The sequence below is a fragment of the Theropithecus gelada genome, chromosome 8 (assembly GCF_003255815.1).
Source record: "Theropithecus gelada isolate Dixy chromosome 8, Tgel_1.0, whole genome shotgun sequence".
In the NCBI taxonomy this organism is placed as follows: domain Eukaryota; kingdom Metazoa; phylum Chordata; class Mammalia; order Primates; family Cercopithecidae; genus Theropithecus; species Theropithecus gelada.
This window is the reverse complement of record NC_037676.1, coordinates 101,991,017-102,004,552: the sequence shown is the minus strand read 5'-3', so window position 1 is coordinate 102,004,552 and position 13,536 is coordinate 101,991,017. Positions and strand designations below refer to the sequence as shown.

The window sequence follows — 13,536 nt, the reverse complement described above, 5'->3', positions numbered from 1 at the left end:
CACCATAGTGTGGATCCAACACAATTCTGTGGAGGGATTCTGGGATTTCAGACTGATTGAATCTCCATGGAATGATGAAAATTAAAATTTACTTGATTATGGAAGTCTCTGATTCATTCCAGCCAAAGTATTAGATGAGCTACTGAGAATCACCTCAAAGCAATTGCTCTCATGGCCCTTGCCAGGGCGGTGGGGCAGCAGGAGGATGGGTGCCTAGGTCAGCAGCTCTAGCTCTTCACCTCTGTGGCCTCCTTCTCTGCCTTCTCCTCCATCTTCTGCTCTTTCTCCAAGGTCGCTACAATCTCAGCCACCTGGCTGGTGGAGGCATGAACATCTTTGTCCACCAACTCAATCATGTTGATGAGGTGATTGAGGTTGACCTTGCTATTCTTGTCTTCATCCAGTGCTATGGCCAGGCTGGTGAGTTTGCTTTCTGGAATGTGCCTGACTTGCTTCACAGTGCTGGTGAGCTCAGTGACACTGATGACGTTCTCCCCCACAGGCGTGCCCTAGGCCAGGCCCAGCTTACAGCCCCTGGTCCATCTCCAGGTGTGAGATCAAGCCCTCGATCTGCCCGATCATCTGCTGCACCCTCTTTGTCAGTCTCTTGCTGGCTTTAGATTCTTCCACATATTTTTCTTCACTTACTGGTCTTTGACAGTTCCTTCTTGATCTCTTGCAAGTTCTCGCTGTAGTCCTACACGTCCTTCTTCAGCAGCTCCAGCTCCTCCTTCTCTTTGGTGAGCAACTTCTGCTCCTTCAGCTTAGAGCAGGCATTGCTGAGGATGTCAATTTCCTCCTTAGTTATCTACTTCTCCTTCAAGCTCTCTAGCAGGGGGCAGTGTCCTTCAGGGTCTCTGACCACAGGACTGCGTCAGGCACTTCTGCCTGAGGTTAGGCCCCCGGCCTTCAAGGGGTGGCTTCCACACCTTCGGGCGCAACATCCTTCTCCACCTCTGAGCACTTCTGCAGCTCCTTGCGGTGCTCCTGCTGGATGGCTGCCTCCTCCTGCAGCGTGGCCTCCAGCTTTGCCTTGTCCACTTGCTCGCCTTCCACCTCAGCCACTTTCATCTGCTCTTCCTTTGCCGCAGTCTCTGGGAGGGTCTGCAGTATGGACTTCAGCTGGTCAGCTGACAAGAGAGTTTCTGGGAGGTACATGGCCCGGGACAGGATGAGCAGCGATATGGAAATCTCCTGGTGCAGGTGCAGGTCCGGACACTGCTTCAGCTGATGCGGAGGGCCCTCATGCCTCACTCCCCACACGCTGGCTGCAGCTCCTTGATGTTCAGGTTGTCCACCCCTCCTCAGCAATCAGCTTGTCACTGGCCTTTATGGAGCACAGCCACACAGTGAGCTGGAAGCGCCAAAGTTGTTGATGCCCATGGACTGCAGCTCCGGCAGTTTGAACAGGGCCACCAGCTGCGGCTGTGACAGGTTGTCCAGGGTCAGCTCATTCTTAAATAATTTGGAAAATGCATGATTTCCTTCCTCATTGCTGGGTCTCTCCCCTGTCCCCCAGATCTTCTGGAAAAGCAGAGAAGTCTGGTGGCACTGCCCTTGGCTGCTTTGTTCTTCAAGGTCCTCTCCTCGATGGTGTCCTGGAGGAACTCTGCCAGCTCCAGGTTGACCCGAAGCTCCTTCTTCAGGCTCTCCTCCTTGATGGACTGGGTCTCAAATGTGGATGCTGGCATGTTGGGGAAGAGCTTCATGGTCACAGGCGCCATGAACTGGACCACCATGAACACAAGGAAAGGCACCAAGCTGAGAAGGTCGGTGCAGATCCGGAAAAACTGCCTGCACTCCTGGCTGGTCAGGGTGTGGCTGTCAAGGATGCGCCAGAGCATGAGCACCGCCGTCTTGGTATGGATCCACAGCAGGCAGAAGTCACCGCAGTAGCGCTTCAGCTCTTCCAGCTCCCTCTGTCCGAGCGACTTACTCACCACCACCTCTGCGATGTGGGGCTGTACATCGGGCCGCCTTCCTCAAGCTTCCTGTTCTTGTCCTTGAAGGATTTGAGGGACTTCTCTGCTACCAAGTCATCAGAGACAGGGTGCAAAGAGTGCCAGCTGTGCACAGGAAGGCGTCGAGGTCCCGTGACCATAAAATCCACTGCGGCGTGGGCACTCTGGCCTCAAGGCCTAACAGCCGTGGTAACTGCCTCTGAAGGAAGGGTAGACGGGGTGGACCAGAGTGCAGCAGCCAAATGGAACATTTGCGTCACTCCTCAACCCCAGGATGTTGGCATAGGTGAGATAAGCAGGATGCCCTGGACTACCCAGAAGTTTTCATCAAGACTTCATGATTGATTACAGCATTCACTCATACTTAATATTCTACATCTTCATGAGCAGGGCCCCTTCTTACCTTCCTCAGATGTCAGGATCTTTGGGTTTGCTCCTGGATACCCAGGCTCTCTGAGGGTCCCATCCCTTGTAAGTGTTCCTTCCCTTATGTGGGGACATTGTGTTTTCTTATCAGGCCTAGCACAACTCTCTTGTTTACAACTAGCTGTGCACTGGAAAGGGTCAGACACTTGAGTCACCTGTACATAATACTAAAATGTTCCTTTCTCCCCATGTTTTCAAACAGGAAAAACAACTTATTAACAACTTTAATAATGTAAAGGAATTATTTTTTAAAATACTGTATTGACATATAACTAACATGCCACAAAAATTACCTTTTAAAAGCGTACAATTTATTGTTTTTAGTATACACAAGGTTGTACAACCATCACCAGTCTAATCCCAGAACATTATAATCAACACACACACACACACAAATATCCCATACTACTTAGCAGTCACTTCTCACACATGCTCCCCTCCAGCTCCAAGAAATCACTAATTTTCTTTCTGTCTCTACAGATTTGCCTATTCAGTGCATTTCATAGAAATGGAATCATATACTATGTGATCTTTTGTATCTGGTTTCTTTCACATAGCATAATGCTTCCAAGGTTCATCCATGTTGAAACATGTATCAATACTTCATTCCATTTTGTGGCTGAATAGTACAACAACATAAGCATATACCACATTCTGCTTATCCATTATCTGTTAATGAACATTTGGGTTGTTTCCACTTTTTGGCGATTATGAATAATGCTGCTATGAATATGTGTGTGCAAATTTGCTTTTAAATTTTCTGAAATTTGTACCTAGCAGTGGAACTGCTAAGACATATCTGATTGCAGTTTTCCTACTAAGTGTGAAGGAGTATACCATTGTGATTTTGATTTGTATTTCCCTAATTACTAATGATGTTCAGCATGTTTTCATGTGCTTATTGACGGTATATATTTTTGGAGAAATAGCTATTCAAACTCTTTGCTCATTTTTAAATTGTTATTTGTTCTTTTGTTATTGAATTGTAGCAGTTCTTATATTTTGGATATAAAATATAAGATTATTATATTTGATATATGTAGATATGATTTGCAAATATCAGATATATAATTTGCAAATATATCAGAGATATGATTTGCAAATATTTTCCCCCATTCTGTGGACTATCTTCAGTTTTTTGCAGCACAAAAGAGTTTAATTTCTGCAAAGTCCAATATGTTTGTTATTTTGCTTGTGCTTTTTGGTGTCATACCAAGAAACCACTGTTTAACCCAAAGTCAAAAAGATTTACACCTATGTCTTATTTTAAGAGTTTTATAGTTTTATATCCTAAATGTAAGTCTACGATCTTTCCTGAATTAGTGTTGCGTGTATGCTGTATGAGGTAGGGGTTCAAGTTCATTCTTTCATATGTGGATATCTAGTTATGTCAGCAACATTTGTTGAAAGGCATTATTTTTATTTTTGACTTGTAGAATCTGGGGTACTGGAAGAGGCTGGTGGGAAAAATATTTTAGATAAATTGGATGGCTAAAATGACTCACACATTTGCCTCTGCATCCCTGTATGTGGGCTTCCAAATTCTATGGCCTCACAGAAAATAACAGCTTTAACAACAACAACAACAACAAAAAGTGCAATTTTAACAAATGATTGTTAGAACAAAAACAAAACAAAGCTAAAGTAGAAAGAAGACTCAGATGTTGGGTCCTGAAACTGTCTTTTTTTGGGTTTATAAAATGAAAACTTAGGCTGGGCGCGGTGGCTCAAGCCTGTAATCCTAGCACTTTGGGAGGCCGAGACGGGCGGATCACGAGGTCAGGAGATCGAGACCATCCTGGCTAACACGGGGAAACCCCGTCTCTACTAAAAAATACAAAAAAAAAAAAAAAAAAAAACCAACTAGCCGGGCGAGGTGGCGGGCGCCTGTAGTTCTAGCTACTCGGGAGGCTGAGGCAGGAGAATGGCGTAAACCCGGGAGGTGGAGCTTGCAGTGAGCTGAGATCTGGCCACTGCACTCTAGCCTGGGTGACAGAGCGAGACTCCGTCTCCAAAAAAAAAAAAAAAAAAAAAAAGAAAGCGTAAAGAAGGGTCATAAGTACTCATTCTGTAGAAGCAATTTAGTAACCTACCCAGAAGGTTGCCCAAACATCCACATAAACCAACTGCTGAACCTAAAGGGATCCATTTTCCCTGACTGCAGAATGGCAAGGCATCCATAGAGACGTAAATACTGAAGCTACTGACTACTACCCTCATATCTGAGGCACCACTGTGGTCCCAGGTACACAGAAAAAAACAGTTTATAACTCTGGCTGCTTGCTTAACTTGTCTTTGTCTTTTTTCAATAGATTGGATCTCATTATGTTGTCCAGGTTGGCCTCAAACTCCTAGGCTCAAGTGATCCTCCTGCCTCAGCCTCCTAAGTAGCTGGGACTACAGATGTGCACCACCGTGCCAAGCGCTAACTTTATTTTTGAGACTCAGACCTTGGACCACTTCTGCCAACACACCCTTCTCGACTCTTGTTGATGAGTGAGGTGCCTCTCATCATTACTTTCAGAATATCCTGTGCATTTTGCCATTACCAGGCACCTATTGATATTATTTTTGTAGTTACTTGCTTAGGTATCTGTCATAGTTCAGTGAACTGTGAGCTCCTGGACTGTCCTATATGTTAATATTCTAAATACCTAAACTACTGTTTGGTCTACAGGAAGTACTAATTGAATGCTGAAGGCAGTAAAAATACTTCATTTCAAAATATCGTTCCCAAGTGTGATGAGTATTTTAAATTAAAAACTCTTAGAGATCAACAAGTGCTAGAAGAGACATTTCTGCTATCTATGATGAAACCGCCCCACCAAGGAGAGCAATTGTTCTTGTTCCCCTCCTTGTTATCTCATTATCCTCTACAGGGAAGAAGACCAAAAATGTAACCACACCTGAAGAGTCCCTTTGTCAAGACTGTGACTGTCCCAAGGTTATTTGAGTTACAGAGAGAACTATTTACAAGTTATTCTCTGTTCTCTGATCCAATCATTCTCCCTAGTAGTCATTTATTGCCCCTCAATAGAATTCCTGTTCTATCCCTTCCCATAACCTGTTTTACCAGGATCCAAGCCTTCATTCTTTCTGTGACCTTAAGATGGTATATAAGTTTCTGTACCTTGTGATGCTGGGTGTTCACTCTGAAGGCGCCCATGTATATACATTAAATACATTTGTATGGCTTTTCTATTAATCAATCTGCCATGTCAGTGATTTTCAGATAATCTTTAGGGGGCCAAAAGCCTATGGCCCCCACAATGTTTAATGATGTAATGAAGAAAATATGAATGAATGCAAGTCTGTCACCATTTTCTGCTGAACTCTCACAGGCTCATCAAATTAATTTATCCAAACAATCTATTAACTCCTCTCAGACATGCTGTATTCCCTGTCTTACTTAATGGTTCTATAATCCACCAAGTGGCTTTAGTCAGAAATCTGACTTTTTGACTCCTCATTTCATTCCCTCTTTCTCTGGTCCCAAGCCAAAAACTGATTAAGTTCTGTCAATTTTAGTTCTAAAACATTGCTTGATTCTAATCTTCCCTTCTCTCCAGCATTCCATCCAGTTCCTATTTTCCTCCACCATGTTTTTGATATCGTTCAGTTATTATAAAGCCTCCTAAATGGTTCCCCTGTCTAGACCAATTGTCTTTAGATTTAATCCTGTCTCCACAGAGTAATTTCCAAACAATTTGTTTTAAATGCAATCCTGAGCGGCTCACTCCTGCTTAAAACTCTTTATTGGCTTCTCCTTACGTAAGAAACAAAAGACCAAGCTCCTAAAAATAAATAAATAAATAAATTTAAAAAATGATAATAATAATTAAAAAGCAAGCAAGCAAGAAAGAGTTCTTGCCTTTCCTTATAATATCTGAGTTTGCAGAGCCCACTTCCCCCAATGCATGCTGTTGTATCACTAGGCCTTTTATATTGTTCCCTTTATCTAATGTACCCTTTCTTTGCCAGTCTAATCACTGGGATACTGCTTCAGCATTTTCTCCAAGAAGTTGATTCACAAGGCTAGGCCAGGAGGGAGGCAGAGCAAGACAGCTGAACAGAAGCCTCCACCAAACATCCTGCTCACAGCAACACCAAAATGAATAATTATCCATAAAGAAAAAGGACCTTAATAAGAACCAAAAATCAGGTAAGCAATCACAGTACCTGTTTTTAACTTTGTATCACTGAAAGAGGTACTGAAGAGGGTAGGAAGAGAGTTTTGAACTGCCAATGCCAACCCTCTTCCATCCCCCCAAGGGTGGCTGTGTGGCACAGAGAATCTGTGCATTTGCGGGCGGGAGAGCACAGTGATCGTGGGACTTGGCATTGGAACTCATGCTGCCCTGTTACAGTGGAAATCAATACTAGGCAGAGCTCAGCTGGTACCCACAGAGGGAGCATTTAGACCATCCCTAGCCTCAGGAGAACCATCCTGTGGGCAGAACCTGAGTTCTGGCAAGCCTAGCCACTGCAGGCTAAAGTGCTCTGGGGTCCTACATAAACCTGAAAGGCAGTCTAGGCCACAAGAACTGCAATTCTGGGGTAAGTCCTGGTTGTGTGCTGGGCGAGGAGCCAGTGAACTTGAGGGGCATGCAATCCAGTCAAACACCAGATGGGGCAGCTAGGGGAGTGCTTGTGCCAATCCAATCCTCCTCCAATCCAGGCAGCACAGCTCACAGCTCTGGGAGAGGAGAGGGAGAGTAAAGGGGACTTGGTCTTGCAGTTTGGATACCAGCTCAGCCACAGCAGAATAAGGCACGAAGCAGAGTCCTGAGGCCTCCATTCCAGGCCCTAGCTCCCAGAGGACATTTGTAGAACACCTTGGGCCAGAAGGGAACCCATGCCTTGAAGACAAGGACCCAGTCCTTACAGGATTCATCACCTGCTGACTGAAGAGCCCTTAGGCCTTATATAATTAGCAGCAGCACCCAGGCAATACTCACCATGGGCCTTGGGTGAGACACTCAAAGATATGCTGGTTTGAGCTGTGACCCAGCACATTCCCAGCTGTGATGGCTATAGGGAAGGACTCCTGCTTAAGAAAAGGAGACAGAAAAGTAAAGGTAGTTTGTCTTGTAGCTTAGGTACCAGCTAGCCCACAGTGGGAAAGAGCACCAAGTGGGTTCTTGGGATTCCCAATTCCAGGCCTTGGTTCTTGGATGGCATTTCATTTCTGGGCCTGCCCTGGGCCAGAGGGGAGCTCACTGCCTTGAGGAGTCTCAGGCCTGGCAGTATTCACCACAAGTTGGCTAAAGAGTCCTTGGGCCTTGTGGGAACATCTGTGGTAGCCACGTAACACTTCCTGCATGCCTGGGATGATGGTGGCCACGGGGAGAGACTCCACTGCTTGTGGAAAGGGGAGGGAAGAATGGGATTTTTTTTTTTTTTTTTTTTTTTTTGTGGCTTGGGTGCCAGCTCATTCTCAGTAGAATGGAGCACCAAGTAGATTCCTAAAGTTTCTGACTCCGGGCCCTGGCTCCTGGACAGCATCTCTGGATGTACCTGGCACCAGAGAAATTTCACTGCCCTGTAGGGAAGAACACAAGCCTGGCAGGTTATAGAGCCCTAGGACCTTGAGTGAACACAGGTGGATAGCCAGGCAGGGGTTATCATGAGCCTTGGGTGAGGCCCAGTGCTGTGCTAGCTTCAGGTGTGACTCAGCACAGTGGCCACCACTGTGTTTGTATTACCTTCCCTAGGCCCAGCTCCAGGCAGCTCAGTACAGAGAGACTCTGTTTGTTTGGGAGAAAGTAAGGGAAGAAAACAAGAGTCTCTGCTTGGTAATCCAAAGAATTCTTCTGGATCTTATTCAAGACCACCAAGGTGGCACCACTGTGAGTCTGCAAGAGCCACAGAGTTACTGGGCTTCGGGTGCCCCCCAATGCAGATATGGCTGCAGTGACCAAAAACTTAGATCACAACACCGAAGTCTCTTCATATACCTGGAAAGCCTTCCTAAGAAAGACAGGTACAAACAAGCCCAGACCATGAAGCCTATAATAAATACCTAACTATACAATGCCCAGATACTGATGAACATCCAGAAGCATGAAAACCATCCAGGAAAACATGACGTCAACAAACAAACTAAGGTACCAGGGACCAATCCTGGAGAGACACAGATACATGACCTTTCTTTCAGACAGAGAATTCAAAATAGTTGTTTTGAGGAAACTCAGCAAAATTCAAAACAATGCAGAGAAGGAATTCAGAATCCTATCAGATAAATGTAACAAAGAGATTGAAATAATTTAAAATAAGCAAAAATTCTGGAGTTGAAAAATGCAACTGACATACTGAAGAATGCATCAGAGTCTCTTAACAGCAGAATTGATCAAGCTAAAGAAAGAATTAGTGAGTTTGAAGACAGGCTATTTGAAAATACACAATCGGAGGAGACAATGAGAATGAATGGGTGGTCCCTAGGGCTTAAGGCAACCCTTGAACAACGGCTAATAAGGAACTGGAGACCTCAGTATTAAACCCACGAGGAACTAGATTATGTGAATAATTGGAATGAGTTTGAAAGTAGATTCTATCCAGGAGCCTCCAGATTAGAGCCCAGGCCAACAGACAGTCTGATTTTGGCTTTGTGAGACCCTGAACAGAGAACCAGCTGAACTCACCTAGACTTCTAAGCATAGAATTGTGAGATGATAAATTTGTGTTGCTACATTTGTTGTAATTTGTTATGCATCAATAGAAAACTAATACAAATTCCATATGCACATTTGCCCACATGGCATTTCCAATTTCAAAAGCAATTAAAATGAAGTTTCAAGATGAAGGTATATTTGTTGAAGTTTTGTTTATCTCTTCCCCCAAAGGAAAAATATCTAATATATCTTAAAAACATCTAATGGGGCCCGGCACGGTGGCTCATGCCTGTAATCCTAGCACTTTGGGAGGCCAAGGCGGGTGGATCACGAGGTCGTCAGGAGTTCAAGACCAGTCTGGCCATGATGGTGAAACCCCATCTCTACTAAAGATACAAAAAATTAGCCAGGTGTGGTGGCGGGTGCCTGTAATTACAGCTACTTGGGAGGCTGAGGCAGAGAATTGCTTGAACCTCAGAGGCAAAGGTTGCAGTGAGCCAACATCATGCCACTGCACTCCAGCCTAGGCAACAGAGCAAGACTCTGTCTCAAAACAAAAAACAAACAAACAAGCAAAAATCCCAAAAAACAAACAAACATCTGATGATGTTAGTTGCCTACTCCTTCTTTTTAAAAATTATTTCAAAGTTCTAGGAATGATGGAACCTGTCTCTTCCACTGAATGCAGTTACAAAATCTGGCAATAAACCAGCTATAAAACCTACACAGAGCAGCTATTTGAGAATTCTGAAAAGTATATGGTAACAAGTAGATTGAAGAAGAAGACTAGAATTCAAAATACTACCAAAATGGTGAGGAGTTTCTAATTTTTCCTCCCCTACCTCCTTATTCTAGATTAATGGCAGCCCAAAGTCCAGAAGTGGATATCATGTGGAGATAGAGAGAGTACAAGGAGAAGCCCTCTATTTCTGGCTTCAAGAAGTGTGAGGGAGTCTCCTAATGCTCAGGGAAACTAGGGAAATCTATTGTTTTCCTTCTTTCTTTTCTTCATTCCCCTGTCCTCCGGGAAACAGGAGAGAATACTTCTTAATTCATTTTATGAAACCATCATTACTGATACCAAAAGTAGATGGAGAAAGTATAAAAAACAATATACATGGATATTCCTCAAGAAGAGACATAAAAATCCTCAAAAAATTTAGCAAATCAAATCCATCAGCATACAGAACTAATAATGTACCACAACCAAAATAGAGGTTGTCCTAGGTTGGAGGTTGTCCTAGGTTGTAGGTTGTCCTACAAGCCTTGGTCAATCAATGTAAAACTGTTAACAGTTTACAACAATAACAAAAGTAGTATCAATTGATGCAGAAAACATTTTTGAAAAATTCAATATCCATTCATAATAACTCTAGGCAAACTATCAATAGAGGGAAACGTAACCTGATAAAGGCTATATATGAAAAGCTAAACCTAACATCATCATTATGAAGAAATGAATGCTTTCCCCCTAAGAACAGAAACAAGGCAAGGATGCCCATTCTTATTACTCATACTCAACATAGTTTTGGAAATCATAGACAGTGCAACAAGGCAAGAAAAAAGGGCATAAATAACAAAGAAAAAAATGCCAATTTGCAGATGACATAATTGTCCATGTAGAAAACCCAACAAGAATCTACAGAAAAGCTCCTAGAATTAATAAGTGAGTTTGGCAGTTTTAGAACATAAGATCATCACACAAAAATCAATTCAGTTTCTATAAATTAACAATATGCAGCTGGAAAACAAAAAAGCCTTAAAATAAAAGATAGTATTTATAACATATCCAAATAAAAGGAACACAGGTATAAATCTAATCAAACGGTCATAGGATCTGTATGCTGAAAACTACAAAATGCTGATAATAAATTTTAAAAGACCAACATAAATAGAGAGACATACCATACACATATCATATTCATGAATTGGAAGGTAGACAACATAGTAAATATATCAATTTCTTCCAGATCTGTAGATTTCACACAATTCCAATAATAATCCCAGAAATACTTATTTTAAATATAGAAAAGCTGATTCTAAAATTTACATAGTAAAGCAAAGGAACTAGAATAACCAAAACATTTTTGAGAAAGAATAACAACACTGGAGGACTCAAACTACCTGATTTTAAGACTTACTATCAGCTATTAGGATCAAGATAGTATAGCTTTGCAGAAGGAATATATATGTACCTCAGTGGAACAGAACAGAGTCCAGAAATAGGGTCCAAACAATTATTAGTTGATTTTTACAATAGGTGCAAATACAGTTCAATGGAGAAAGGTAGTTTACAGATGGTGTTGAACATCTGTATACAAAAAAAAAGTACCTTAAACTCAACTTCATACTGTATACAAAAATTAACTCAAAATGAATCATGGATTTAAATATAAAATGTAAAATTAGAAAGCCTTTAAAGAAGAAAACAGGAGAAAATCTTCAAGTCCTAGAGTTGTGGCTTGGGTGCCAGCTCATTCTCAGTAGAATGGAGCACCAAGTAGATTCCTAAGGTTTCTGACTCCAGGCCCTGGCTCCTGGATAGCATCTCTGGATGTACCTGGGACCAGAGAAATTTCACTGCCCTGTAGGGAAGGACACAAGCCTGGCAGGTTATAGAGCCCTAGGACCTTGAGTGAACACAGGCAGATAGCCAGGCAGGATAGCCAGCATTGTGGTGGCCACAGTGCTTGTGTTACCTTCCCTAGCCCCAGCTCCAGGCAGCTCAGTACAGAGATACTCTGTACTGAGTCTCTTATACATGATACCAAAAAGGCATAATTTATTTTAAAAATGTGTAAGTTGAACTTCATCAAATTAAAAACTTTTGCTCTGTAAAGGGTAGTGTTAAGAGAATGAAAAGAGAAGCTATGTACTGGGAGAAAATATCTGCAAATTACATATCCGACAAAAGACTTGTGTCAAAAAAAATAAAAAAGTATGTATTATAATTCAGCAATGAGAAAATAACGTAATTTTTAGATAGCCTAATTTTTAAATCTCAGAAGCTGGGATTACATGCATGCGCCACCATGCCTGGCTAATTTTTTGTATCTTTAGTGGAATGGGGTTTTGCCATGTTGGCTAGGTTGGTCTCAAACTCCTGGTCTCAAGCAATCTGCCCATCTTGGCCTCCCAAACTGCTGGGATCAAAGTGTGAGCCACTATGCTTGGACAGGACTAAATATTTTAGCAACAAGAAAATCTGAAGCAATCTTGGATCTCTGTCTCTCATAGTTTGTCCCAAAAGTCTCAGTGTGGTTTTAAACTTTAATAACTTCAGGAGCATAAAAATACTGCAGGATGATTTAAAAAACATCACTCGAAAAGTTCAATTATTTAAATCTTTTATAGATTTATTTTGTTTTGTGAATTTGAACAGTGAATTTTTAATGTTAACTTTTTGTGGTGCTGGTTTCTGGATGACCCTTTCTCAGACCAGTGGATTGGTAGGGGAGAGTTACTTATTTGGACACTTGGTCACTTGATCTATCTTTCCTATAAGGTTATGTCAAAAGTGTTTTTATGTATCAAAACTGCATTCTTTTGATTACCTTAAATTTAGTAATTTAGGATTACAAATGTAACCCCTCAGTCACTGAGCAGCAGTTGATGAAAGTTTTTAGAAAGTTTGAAAATCTAGTAGAGCTATATGTGTTCCCAAACAGTTGCTATGTTAACTTATTTATTTATTTTTCAAGACAGGGTCTTGCTCTGATGCCCAGGCTGGAGTGCGGTGACATTATCCTAGCTCACTGCAGCCTCAAACTCCTAGACTCACATGATTCTGTTAAGGCTTAATAAGAAACAAATTGTTATTTAAGACATTTAAGTAATTCACTTTTCAAATGTTTTTTGTATATTTGTTTCCATATAGGGCATACAGTGCAACCTCTGTACAAGACGTACATTAGTTAGTAGGCCACAAAGTCCCTCACCCTGGAGGGAATGAACCATATAGAGACAGCGCTGAGCCACATTTCTTGCAAAACACATTCTGTGCAATGTATACACAGAGTGGCTAGGGCAGTCCCATTTGGGCAAGTTGGACAAGATGATAGGCTAAGAACCAAAAAAGCAGAGTTGAAATTAGGCTATATCGTAATACTAGGTATTCCTTTCAAAAGTACCAGGTCCACCAAAAGACAGGAGGCATGCACCAGAATGAGAACCATCACAAGTGAAACAGCACCGTTTATTGTTGTATAAAGTTCATCAATATGTTTCTCTGAACTTTCACATCCTTGATCTAGCTAGTTTTTTGGTAGAAAATTAGTCTTCACTGCAAATATTTTCAGTCTAATGACAGGAAGATTATTTTTACAAGTAGAAAAAAATATGCAAAAATAGTGCCTGGTATTTTTCAACTTAAAAAATAAAAGTAAAAATTGAGCAATCCACATTTTCTGTTTTTTGATACTTTTAAAAAATTGATAAAAATATTAATCTGATCATTAAGATAAAATATTAAAGAAATGGACTAGAACAGTTTTATTAAACAGAGACACACTGGGAGCTATAAAGAATAATGTTTTACA

The 13,536-nt window shown here is 41.8% G+C and overlaps 1 protein-coding gene and 1 pseudogene across 1 annotated transcript in view; both read right to left on the bottom strand.

The window, feature by feature from the left end:
* The window catches only part of VPS13B (vacuolar protein sorting 13 homolog B), an 858,817-nt gene that overhangs the window by 192,192 nt on the left and 653,089 nt on the right, over window positions 1-13,536 (bottom strand). The window lies entirely within an intron of this gene.
* LOC112629790 lies at window positions 228-4,536 on the bottom strand (annotated as a pseudogene).